Below are 9,687 nucleotides of genomic sequence, written 5' to 3'. Positions count from 1 at the left end.
AAGAAGCAACGGAAGTCAAACGGCGAAAGAAAGAAACTTCGTTTGCTAATCTGGATCTAGGTCAAATTTTACTGTAGCAAAAACTTGTTTGAGTAGGTTAAACGGAAAGAGAATTTCGAGACGAAACTCTAGGCGCTTGAATCGCCTGATTCCGATAAACGAGTGAGAAGTTAAACAGAATCGAAGATTCGATCAGAAATCGAATCTGAGAAAATAACGAGAAAATCCGACGAAAAAGAAAAACGGACGAACGGTTAAATAACGGACGTTCGTTAACAGAGGAAAATCGACGAACGCGTTCGTTAAAACGAACGGTTCGGTGAACGCTCGCGAAATAAGAAAACCGAAAAAAAACCGATCTAGGGTTTTTTTTAAACAAAAGGTTTTTTTTTACAGAAAACCGGTCAACAACGAAGACGGCCGGCGGCAGTACCTCGACGGGGCTCCGGTGGCGGGGCTCGGCGGTGGGGTGCGGGCTCGGGGGGGGGGCGGCGAGGTGCGGGCGGGCGGCGGCGATGTCGGCGGCGGCGGCGGGGTGAGGAGAGAAGAGAGGGGGGGGGTATATAAGGAGGGGGGCGGCGGCTTGGGGAAGGGGTCGGCCGGCGGTGGCGTGCGGCGGCCGGACTCGGGCGGCGCGGTCCCGTGCGGGAGGAGGAGAGGCCGCTGGCGGGCCGTCGGCTGGGCCTTTGGCCCAGTCGGTGCGGGCGCGTTTTTTTAAAAAAAAAAAAGTTCCACGGAAAATATTGCGTAGAAAAATAAATAAAAATTAGAAAAATATGAAATAAATTTTCCCCGTCTAGTTAGAAAATCTAGAATAGGATGAACATTTTTAAAATCAAAAATAAATATTTTGAAAACATGCATATTTTTAATGCAATAAAAATTGCAAATAAAAATCCAAATAAATTTCAAATAATGATTTTAACATTTTTCCTCCAGTATTTCAATTGTTTTGGAGAAGTCATATTTTCTCCTCTCGTTTATTTAAAATGAAACATTTTTCCGGAGAGAAAAATAATTACCAAAATCCTCGTTTGAAAAATCAAATTTAAAAATTCGAGGAAATCCCCAACTCTCTCCGAGGGTCCTTGAGTTGCTTAGGATTTATCGAGGATTTGTCAAAATGCAACAAAACATGATATGCAAATGATGATCTATGTATAACATTCCAAATTGAAAATTTGGGATGTTACAAACCTACCCCCCTTAAGATGAATCTCGCCCTCGAGATTCGGGTTGGCTAGAAAACAGGTGGGAGTGGTTTTTCCGTAGATCTTCCTCTCGCTCCCAGGTGGCCTCATCTTCTGTGTGGTGACTCCACTGGACTTTGCAAAACTTGATAACCTTGCTGCGGGTAACTCGGCTGGCATACTCGAGAATCTTAACTGGTTTCTCCTCATAAGTCAAATCACTTTCCAACTGAATCGCTTCCAGTGGCACAGTATCTCTCAGTGGTATCTCAGCCATCTCTGCGTGGCACTTCTTCAAATGTGAAACATGAAATACATCATGTACTCCAGACAATCCTTCGGGCAATTCCAGCTTGTAGGCAACTTCTCCCATACGTTTCAACACTCTGTATGGTCCGATAAAACGAGGCGCTAATTTTCCCTTAACTCCAAAGCGCTTTACTCCTCGAAGTGGTGATACTCGAAGATACACTCTGTCTCCGACTTCGTGAACTGTCTCCTTGCGTTTAGAATCAGCATAACTCTTCTGCCTGGACTGGGCTACCTTGAGCCTATCGCGAATCAACCTTACTTTCTGTTCAGACTCCTTAATCAAATCTGGTCCAAACAACTGACGGTCTCCAACTTCGTCCCACAACAACGGTGTTCTACACCTCCTTCCGTACAAAGCTTCGAAAGGGGCCATCTTCAAACTGGTTTGATAACTGTTGTTATATGAAAACTCTGCATATGGCAAATTGTCGTCCCAACTAGATCCATAATCTAGTGCACATGCTCTCAACATGTCCTCCAAAATCTGGTTGACTCTCTCGGTCTGTCCATCTGTCTGCAGGTGAAATGCTGTACTAAATTCCAGCCTGGTTCCCAATGTTTCATGTAACTGCTTCCAAAACTTCGAGGTAAATTGGGTTCCTCTGTCTGATACAATGGTCCTCGGAACTCCATGCAAACATACGATCCTGGTCATGTATATCTTTGACAACTTAGCACTGGTGTAAGTGGTCTTCACTGGAATGAAATGAGGCACTTTCGTCAAACGGTCGACTACAACCCATATTGAGTCATAGCCTGAACGAGTCCTGGGTAATCCCGTGATAAAATCCATGCCTATTTTATCCCACTTCCATTCGGGTATCGGCAATGGTTGTAGCAATCCTGCTGGCTTCTGATGCTCTGCCTTCACTCTCTGACATACATCACAAACTGCTACATACTCTGCAATATCCTTCTTCATTCCGGTCCACCAGAAAGTATTTTTCATATCCAAATACATCTTGGTATTCCCTGGGTGAATCGAGTACGGTGAATCATGGGCTTCTTGCAAAATCAACTTCCTGATCTCCGGATCATTTGGCACATATACACGGTCCTCAAACCATAAGGTATCGTGCTCATCCTCATGAAATCCCTTGGATTTTCCTTTGCTCATCTTCTCCTTTATCTCTTCAATCTCCTTGTCTGTTTTCTGAGCTTCTCTGATCTTTTCCATCAATGTAGACTGAATCTCCAATGTCGCTAAATAGCCTCTAGGGACTATCTCCAAACATAGCTCACGTAGGTCCTCGGCTATCTCCTGAGGTAACTCTCCTGTCATGAGGGTGTTGACATGACTCTTGCGGCTCAACGCGTCTGCTACTACGTTAGCCTTTCCTGGGTGATAATGCAATCTCATATCATAGTATTTAATGAGTTCCAACCATCTCCTTTGTCTGAGGTTTAACTCCTTCTGCGTGAAAATGTACTTCAAACTCTTGTGATCCGTGTACACCTCACAATGGTTTCCGATGAGAAAATGTCTCCATGTCTTCAATGCATGTACCACTGCTGCTAATTCCAAATCGTGCGTAGCATAATTCTTCTCATGGGGTTTAAGTTGTCGTGAAGCATACGAAACAACTCTTCCTTCCTGCATAAGCACTGCTCCAAGTCCTCGACGAGAAGCGTCGCAATAAACTTCATAGTCCTTGCGTTGATCTGGCAGAATCAACACTGGTGATGTAACCAATCGTTTCTTCAACTCTTGGAAACTAGCTTCACATTCCTCAGTCCAATTAAATTTGGTGTCCTTCTTCAATAGCTCAGTCATGGGCTTAGCAATCCTTGAGAAATTCTTGATAAATCTCCGGTAGTATCCTGCAAGTCCAAGAAAACTCCGGATTTCTCCAACTGTAGTGGGCGATTCCCAACTTGTCACTGTGTCAACCTTGGCAGGGTCTACTGCTATTCCTTCTCCAGAAATAACATGTCCAAGGAATCCAACTTCCTTCAACCAAAACTCACATTTGCTGAACTTGGCATATAACTGATGTTCTCTGAGCTTCTCAAGTACCAATCGTAAATGCTCCTCATGCTCTTCTTCATCCTTGGAAAAGATTAAAATATCATCAATGAACACCACGACGAACTTATCCAAAAATTCCATAAACACTTTGTTCATCAGGTTCATGAAATAGGCCGGTGCGTTAGTCAGTCCAAATGACATAACGGTATACTCATACAATCCATATCTGGTGGTAAATGCCGTCTTAGGTATATCCTGCTCTCGAATCTTTAACTGATGGTATCCTGATCGTAGATCGATCTTGGAAAATACTTTAGCTCCTTGCAGGCGGTCAAACAAATCATTGATCATCGGCAGTGGGTACTTGTTTTTGATGGTCACTTCATTCAATCCTCGGTAATCAACAACCATCCTTAGTGATCCATCTTTCTTCTCTACTAGAAGTACTGGTGATCCCCAAGGTGAAGAGCTTGGGCGAATGTAGCCTTTATCCAGTAACTCCTTGATCTGCTTCTTAATTTCCTCCAAATCCTTTGCGGGCATCCTGTAAGGTCTCTTAGATATTGGCCCTGTGCCTGGCAAAAGTTCAATCAAGAACTCAATGTCTCTATCTGGTGGCATGCCTGGCAACTCTTCTGGAAATACATCCGGATAGTCCTTCACCACTGGTACTTCCTCCTGTACAACTCCTGATAAGGAATGCACTTGAGTCCTCTTCGGCATATGCCTGGATACATACTTGATCCTTTTTCCTTCCGGGGTGGTAAGCAGAATGGTCTTGCTGGCACAATCGATGTTTCCTCCATACAACGATAGCCAATCCATTCCCAAAATCACATCCAAACCTTGTGATTCCAAAACAATGAGGTCTGAGGGGAAAACATGCCTACCAATGGCCAACGGTATCTGAAAACATCCTTGGGTGGCCATATACTCTGCTCCTGGCGAGGTTACTAACATAGGGGTTTTGAGAACTTGGGTGGACATCTTAAACTTGTTTACGAATCCCCTTGATATGTATGAATGCGATGCACCAGTATCGAAAAGAACAGTTGCAGTAAATGACTTAACCATAAACTTACCTATTACTGCATCAGGCTGAGCTTCAATCTCCTCCACGCTCACGTGGTTCACATGTCCTTTGTTGAACGGGTTCGGCTTCTTCCCAGAGCTTCCATTGCCATTTCCATTTTGGGCTTCGGGACAATCGGTAGCGTAATGTCCCGTCTTCTGGCACTTGAAACAGGTAATGTGACTTAGATCTCTCTTGGTTGGGGTAGATGGGTTGGTGCGGTTCTGTCCGTTTCCTCCTCCATTCCCATTACCATTCTTGGAGCCATTATGGTTGTGTGAACTACCTCCTCCATGGGTATGCTGAAACTGTCCTCCCGGCTTCGGGGTAAATCGTGGCTTCTGCTGGGCTCCAGAATTGTACTTCCCTTGTCCATACTTCCTCTTGCGGTTTTCAATCTGCTGATGCTTCCCTTCAATCATGAGAGCTCTATCTACCAGCTCCTGGTAGTTGTTGAAAGTTGCTACCATCAACTGCATACTCAGCTCATCATTCAATCCTTCCAGAAACTTCTCCTGCTTGGCTGCATCCGTAGCAACGTCATCTGGTGCATAACGTGCTAACTTACTGAAATCCTCCACATATTGGCCTACGGTGCGTCCTCCTTGGCGTAGGTTGCGAAACTCACGCTTCTTCATAGCCATAGCTCCTGCTGAAACATGAGCTGTACGGAAAGCTTGCTGAAACTGGTCCCATGTGACAGTGTTAATAGGGTGCGTGGCTGTATAATTCTCCCACCATGATGCTGCGGGTCCATCAAGCTGATGTGCGGCAAAACGCACTCTTTCCGCATCTGTGCATCCTGCAGTGGTCAACTCCCTTCCAACTTTGCGGAGCCAATCATCTGCTACAATCGGCTCGGTGCTACTGGAAAACACCGGCGGGTTTAGCCTTAAGAAACGGGCTAAGTGATCAACAGGTGGTGGTGGCGGTGGGTTGTTGTTGTTGTTGTTGCCTTGGTTCTGAACTAACACTTGCATCAGGGCATTCCGTTGCTGAATCAACTGGGTGATCTCTGGCGGGAAAACAAATCCGGGGTCGCGTCTCGGAGGCATCTGATAGGTTTAGAAAAGATGAGAATTAAGAATAGAATGAGGTCTAGAGAGAAAACACTACCCATATGCTCATGAGACAAATTCAATCAATATCACTCAATCAATCCAAACAAGGCAAAAGAATCGATCTAACTAACGTTACAAAGTGCTTGAGCTATACTACTAAATGGGGGAAAAACTACTACTGATTTGGTGGTCTACTAAAAATTCTGATCCGTTGAAGACTCCATGATGTCTGCTCCAGCTTCATCAATCCATTCGTCTTCACTTGGTTCCGAGTCGGTGTCGTCGATGATGATGTAGTTATCCGGACAAGTGCATTCGTCGACTTCTGCTTTTGGCACTGGATTTCCCACGAATGCTCCAATCTTATTCTCCAGGTCGTCAATCTTCCCTACTAGTGCGTTGATTTCCTCCAAGTAATCTTCGCGTGTAGCCTTGAGTTCTTCTTGGAGCTCCTTGATCTTTGTGAATGCCTTCTTCAGTTCTTCCTTGTCCGTGCACATCTGATTCTCCTGGCGTCGAATATGTTGGTTCTGCTCCTGGATGAAAGCTGCAATTGATCCATCCTTCTTGGTCTTGATCATCTCCCATTGCGCGTCTCGACGTCCACAAATTTGATAAATTGTATCCTTAAGCTCCTGGTGATAGACTTCTCCAATGCGTCCCATGGCGATATGTGCGGCCATGCTCTTCCCTAAACTCCAAGTTGGTGCTTCGAAAACCAATCTCATGGCACTAAACATCCTTCCGGGAATGATAACTTGAATCTTCCAGCTCTCCTCTTCAGGTAATGTGGCGTTGAAGGTTCCGGTGATGCTTGGTATTCCTATGTTCAAGTACTTGGTGACTTCCTTCAAATGTAGTCCAAACGGCGTGTCTTCATCTGGTTGCATGAACTTGCTCCTTGCATTCGCCATTCCTAAAAGAGTAGAAAGTGGAGAGGGGTCAGAAATGAGAAGAGAGAAGTTTTCTAGGGCTTAAGCTTAGTGGTCGTGTCCTATAGTCAGCGTGTGCTCTGATACCAACTTTGTAGCGACCAGACCTCAAATGGTCTGTGCTGCTGTGCACCAGTGTCATCCCTGGATCAGTAATGCTGACACGCACAGTACAAACGGAGGATTTATAATAGAGTAGCAATCACACACTTATTACATCGAATATCTCCGAAGAGAATAAGTATAAACATGGCTTAAGGCCATCTAACAATGATAACAGCGGAAGACTTGGAAGATAAGTGAGTCCATCAACTCCAGCGGCATCACTGAGTATAAGACCACGACCTAAGGCACCTTACTCGTCGTCTAAAAAGTCTGCAACATGAAACGTTGCAGCCCGGAAACGGGTCAGCACATAGAATATGCTGGCAAAGTAACACATAGAGAGCAATGAACAAAATAATGCTATACTATATGCATATATGGCTGGTGGAAAGGCTCTATGGTTACAGTTTTGCGAAAAGCCAATTTTATCCTACTGCAAAGGAATAAATTTTATTTAACTATCATGGTGGTTGAAACATTGAGAAGGTACCTCCAACTCAATCCCAATTAAGTAACATCATTAACCCAACAAAATTAATTAAAAGTATCACGGTGATGAGATTCAAATGATAATCCAGATACTAGATACTCAAGTTGTCCATAACCGGGGACACGGCTAATCATGATCAGTTTGTACACTCTGCAGAGGTTTGTGCACTTTTCCCCACAAGACTCGATCGCCTCCGCTTGATTCTCGCACTGCATGATGTTTGAGAAACGGATGACCGAGACACAGTCTTTCAGAAACAATCACTCTCTACTCTGGATGGACCGGTACACCTACTTTCCCCTACATCTGCTAGTCCACCTCTTCAAGAGATCCTGTAACCTACTCAGCTATGCTAGAGCCCATAATAGCTTGCGACTGCACACGGAAGTTTCTAGCATGAATAATCTTATGATCCCTTTGAGCCTGGGTGGCGGACCTTATACATACAGACAACACTGGGTTCTCTAGGTGCCTCAATCCACCCAGATGTGAGTTTTAGTTGCCACCTTAAGTTGATTAGATCCTAATCATGCAATGTGTTTGAGGAAATAGATCTAATGCAATAAAACTGGGTATGAACGGGGTATGATCAAAGTGTTACTTGCCTTGCTGATGATCCGCAAAACCTAACGAGTCGAAGTAACAAGCGGCACACTCCGGGTACTCTATCGCAAACAAACAAGCATACAATCAGTACTCAGCTAATGCACAGGTAAAACTCGAATGAAAGATCCAACCAGAAAGTTCAACTTAGGAACTCCGGTTTGCAAAAAGAATCAACTCGAAAGAAGCAACGGAAGTCAAACGGCGAAAGAAAGAAACTTCGTTTGCTAATCTGGATCTAGGTCAAATTTTACTGTAGCAAAAACTTGTTTGAGTAGGTTAAACGGAAAGAGAATTTCGAGACGAAACTCTAGGCGCTTGAATCGCCTGATTCCGATAAACGAGTGAGAAGTTAAACAGAATCGAAGATTCGATCAGAAATCGAATCTGAGAAAATAACGAGAAAATCCGACGAAAAAGAAAAACGGACGAACGGTTAAATAACGGACGTTCGTTAACAGAGGAAAACCGACGAACGCGTTCGTTAAAACGAACGGTTCGGTGAACGCTCGCGAAATAAGAAAACCGAAAAAAAAACGATCTAGGGTTTTTTTTAAAACAAAAGGTTTTTTTTTTTTTACAGAAAACCGGTCAACAACGAAGACAGCCGGCGGCAGTACCTCGACGGGGCTCCGGTGGCGGGGCACGGCGGCGGGGTGCGGGCTCGGGGGGGGGGGGCAAGGTGCGGGCGGGCGGCGGCGATGTCGGCGGCGGCGACGGGGTGCGGAGAGAAGAGAGGGGGGGTATATAAGGAGGGGGGTGGCGGCTTGGGGAAGGGGTCGGCCGGCGGTGGCGTGCGGCGGCCGGGCTCGGGCGGCGCGGTCCTGTGCGGGAGGAGGAGAGGCCGCGGGCGGGCCGTCGGCTGGGCCTTTGGCCCAGTCGGCGCGAGCGCGTTTTAAAAAAAAAAGTTCCGCGGAAAATATTGCGTAGAAAAATAAATAAAAATCGGAAAAATATGAAATAAATTTTCCCCGTCTTGTTAGAAAAGTTAGAATAGGGTGAACATTTTTAAAATCAAAAATAAATATTTTGAAAACATGCATATTTTTAATGCAATAAAAATTGCAAATAAAAATCCAAATAAATTTCAAATAATGATTTTAACATTTTTCCTCCAGTATTTCAATTGTTTTGGAGAAGTCATATTTTCTCCTCTCGTTTATTTAAAATGAAACATTTTTCCGGAGAGAAAAATAATTAAAACTAAAATCCTCGTTTGAAAAATCAAATTTAAAAATTCGAGGAAATCCCCAACTCTCTCCGAGGGTCCTTGAGTTGCTTAGGATTTATCGAGGATTTGTCAAAATGCAATAAAACATGATATGCAAATGATGATCTATGTATAACATTCCAAATTGAAAATTTGGGATGTTACAAAGGATAAACATCACATGCAATCATTATAAGTGATATGATATGGCCATGATCATGTTGTGCCTTTGATCTCCATCTCCAGAGCACCGTCATGATCACCATCGTCACCGGCTTGACACCTTCATCTCCATCGTAGCATCGTTGTCGTCTCGCCAACTATTGCTTCTATGACTATTGCTACCGCTTAGTGATAAAGTAAAGCAATTACATGGCGATTGCATTTCATACAATAAAGCGATAACCATATGGCTCCTGCCAGTTGCCGATAACTACTACAAAACATGATCATTTCATACAACAATTTATATATCATCACATCTTGACCATATCACATCACAACAAGCCCTGTAAAAACAAGTTAGACGTCCTCTACTTTGTTGTTGCAAGTTTTACGTGGCTGCTATGGGCTTCTAGCAAGAACCGTTCTTACCTACGCATCAAAACCACAACGATTTTTCGTCCAGTGTGCTGTTTTAACCTTCAACAAGGACCGGGCGTAGTCAAACTCGATTCAACTAAAGCTAGAGAAACAGACACCCGCTAGCCACCTGTGTGCGAAGCACGTCGGTAGAACCAGTC

The sequence above is a fragment of the Aegilops tauschii genome, chromosome 5 (assembly GCF_002575655.3).
Source record: "Aegilops tauschii subsp. strangulata cultivar AL8/78 chromosome 5, Aet v6.0, whole genome shotgun sequence".
Lineage (NCBI taxonomy): Eukaryota > Viridiplantae > Streptophyta > Magnoliopsida > Poales > Poaceae > Aegilops > Aegilops tauschii.
This window is presented reverse-complemented; position numbering follows the sequence as displayed.